At 41.6% G+C, this 3429-nt stretch overlaps 1 long non-coding RNA gene across 1 annotated transcript; it reads left to right on the top strand.

Moving 5' to 3' along the window:
- Positions 1 to 230: 230 nt before the first annotated feature.
- On the top strand, positions 231 to 1823 carry LOC123970051. Its single transcript, XR_006824858.1, has 3 exons — positions 231 to 270; positions 355 to 424; positions 1165 to 1823. It is a non-coding gene; the product is annotated as an uncharacterized LOC123970051 (long non-coding RNA).
- Positions 1824 to 3429: the final 1606 nt, after the last annotated feature.

The raw sequence follows: 3429 nt of genomic DNA, 5'->3' as shown, positions 1-3429 counted from the left end.
CTGTGACGCATTATCTAAAGATATATGTAGCCCAGGCTTAATAATGAGAAACACTATTTAGCTGTCTGACCAAGTCACTAAGGGTTAACTTTTATTTTTCTCAGCATCTGTGATGGGCTTGTAAGGTAGCAAATGGGTGGACGTTATGATGCAGTGAGCTGACCAATCAGCTGCCAGCTATGTTCCGTTACAATTACGCCTCTCATTTCGCGTCTCTGCACATTCTTTTGGCGCCTGTGCCTGAGCGTAGGAGGCTGCGTTATCCCCTTGGTAAGACGAGAAACGACATGGAGTGAATTAAACAAATTCTGTGATCATTATCGCTTATACTGACTATACCCTGTTGTAAAATAGAGAGTAAATGAGAGCTGTACTTGAATCCACTGTTGTCACGGAGCTAAAGGCAGTGAATTCCGCTAAAATGGTGAGTTGTTTACCTTGCGCTAGGCCTTTGAGTTCGCTAGCATCCATGTTAACAGGCCTGCTGAGTTTACTGGGAGTTCGCTAGCATTTATGCTAATCGGCGCTAATCGGCGAAGCTATGCAAAGGTGCTAATTGTGTAAAGCTAATGTGAGACTGCTGTATTCATATGCTAATAGGGTAATTAACCACAATAAGCTAGCGGAATACTCTTTAATGCCTGTGAAAATTACAAATTATTTTGTTTGTAGGTTATAAAAGGAATTGTTACCTTTCCATGTTGTTGCTAAATGGTTACTTTGAAAAAATAATGATGTTAAAAACTGTAGTTACTGGAAGTTAAAGAGGTAAATTTTTAGTGCATTCTTTCCACTGTTACCGGTGCAGAGGGGGATAAATGAGCACGCTAACACCTTAATGCCTCTATTTTGAAGTAATACGATTTGATCAATGTTTACATGCAATGCCTGCAGTTTATTTATGACACTGCTAATGTTACTTAGGGTTCATAAAACTTAGTGTTTATATCAAGGATGTAATTTTTGATGTACATGTACTTTTGATAATTGAGAAATTCGTACTTTTTATACATAAGAAACAAGAAGCTGTTGTACAATGAGAGAGCGATTTTGATATTGCATTATAGGTGTACTCAAATATTTCATTTTATTTTATAGTAGCCTGTAGCAGTCCATGTATTCGCTGAATGGTAATTGAGAGAAATGATTTGGCCTTGTTTATAGGTCAGGTTTTGGTAAAGAGTTGGAAGCATTGTGCAGCTGAGATCCATTCCACGGAGTGATACCAATCTACATGTTCCAGACGTTTTTTCCAGAGCTTTGTGGATTCCCAGTTTAGGTGGCTGGGTGGCGAGCCAACCGTGTTTGTGACTCTGACTTTAGACGGATTGCCAGGATCTTCCTCATCTTTATGGTGGTCGGACTAACACAAACTTAAAAGGGCCCCAACGGTGAGAAATGAACTCTTGTCAATAAAGGCAAGTGGAACTAAGGACGAACTGAGCTCAACGAAGTTAAAAGGAAAGTTTTCTTTTTTATGTGTGCACTTTATTATTTTAGTTTATTTTTCATACCTGCTTTCTTATGTATGTACCATCCCTGTGTATTTAATACACTTAATGCAAACTGTCATTCGGGTGTGGTATTCTTTTTATTGACATTCAATTCTCAGGCTCTTAACAATTTAGTGTCTTCTGATTCTGGTCCACATTGATAAGACTACTTTAGAGTATTACACCTATGTACATTATTGCTACCTCGTGATAAGGGTTACATATAGATTCCCTTGATGGCATCGCCCTGGCCTCCAGCACCACTGTGAGGAATAATGGTGCAGAAAAACTACTCCATGCATTTGTTACTTCTAGGCTGGATTACTGCAATTCCTTATTATCAGGCTGCTCGAAAAAGTCCATTAAGACTCTTCAGCTGATCCAGAATGCTGCAGCACGTGTTCTGACAGGAACCAGGAAAAGAGATCACATTTCTCCTGTTTTAGCTTCTCTGTATTGGCTTCCAGTAAAATCCAGAATAGAATTTAAAATCATTCTTCTTACCTAGAAAGCTCTTAATGGTCAGGCACCATCTTATCTTAAAGAGCTCACAAGTAACACAGGTAACCCTTTTTTGTTCCTAGAGTCTCCAAAACTAGAATGGGAGCCAGAGCGTAGAGCTATCAAGCTCCTCTCCTGTGGAACCAGGTTCCAGTTTGGGTTCAGGAGGTAGACACCATCTCCACATTTAAGAGTATAGGCTTAAGACTTTCCTCTTTGATAAAGTTCTTAGTTATGCTGCTATAGGCCTAGACTGCTGGGGATTTCCTATGATGCACTGAGCTCCTCTCTCCTCTTCTTTCTCTCCCTCTGTATGCAAACTCATCCCATTATTGCATGTTACTAACACAACTTCTCCCCTTTCCGGGAGTCTTGTGCTTTCTCGTCCCTCTCCTCTCCTCCGATCACTTCCTGCAGGTGTTTCGGGCTCTGGATCTGTGGAGTCTGGATCTGTGGTTGTGAGTCTCCTGCTGCCCCCGTGTTCCTGCTCGACACCCTCTGCTACAATTCTCCCCCCCCCCCCCCCCCCCCCCCAACTGGTCGAGGGAGATGGCCGCCCACCCTACCCCGCCATGGTTCTGCTCGAGGTTTCTGCCTTTCCTTGCCTCTGTCGCCTAGTGCTTGCTCTTGGTGGGAATTGTTGGGCTCTGTAAATAACATCAGAGTACGGGATAGACCTGCTCTTTTATGAAAAGCGCTGTGAGATAACTATTGTTGTGATTTGGCGCTATAAATAAAATTGAATTGAAATTTTCTCCTAAGGGGTTTTAGGAGCAACAATTCAGATTGGAGTGATCTCAAAAAGATATACTATTGAGATCTAAGTGTTTTCTCAAGAGTTAAAGAAAAGACTATTCTGAGCAAAAGATTTTTCCTCTGGGGGATGTTGATCAGCCTGCAAATCACCCACCCAAACAAGCAGTGGAGGGAGGCTTCGGCAGAATACGCTGGATGGAGCGTGTGGGAGAAGTAGATAAACAAAAGCCAGGCGAACAAATTGGCTCCCGTTATCCTAATTAGTAAACAGTAATAGATTCTGGAAACTCACAAACAGCGAAGATCAGTTTCTCTTCCAATGATTTGTGCTGTGTGTGGCGTCCAAAAAGACAATTCAACTTCGGCAGCGGGTGGGTGTGTAGGCTACATGAGGCGAGCACAACTGCGACAGTTTCACTGGAACACGCCTGCTTGTCACTACGCCTTGTGCTCGACCACTTCACCTCACTCTAAAAGGGACACTTGTTACTGAACATAGACTGTTTATGCTGCCGATTTTAAAAAAAAAAAAAAAAAAAAAAAAAAAAAAATTGTTTCTGCTGATACCTGTTCAAAACAAGAAAACAGATATGTAATGTGTTACAATCTGTTGCTCAGAAGGTGCCCGTTATGATGTTATGATCGTGGCTCTGGACTCTGATGGTAACTTGTTTTAACA

The sequence above is a fragment of the Micropterus dolomieu genome, linkage group LG04 (assembly GCF_021292245.1).
Source record: "Micropterus dolomieu isolate WLL.071019.BEF.003 ecotype Adirondacks linkage group LG04, ASM2129224v1, whole genome shotgun sequence".
NCBI lineage: Eukaryota > Metazoa > Chordata > Actinopteri > Centrarchiformes > Centrarchidae > Micropterus > Micropterus dolomieu.
The sequence above is the reverse complement of the archived record's forward strand: the minus strand, read 5'-3'. Positions and strand labels throughout refer to the sequence as shown.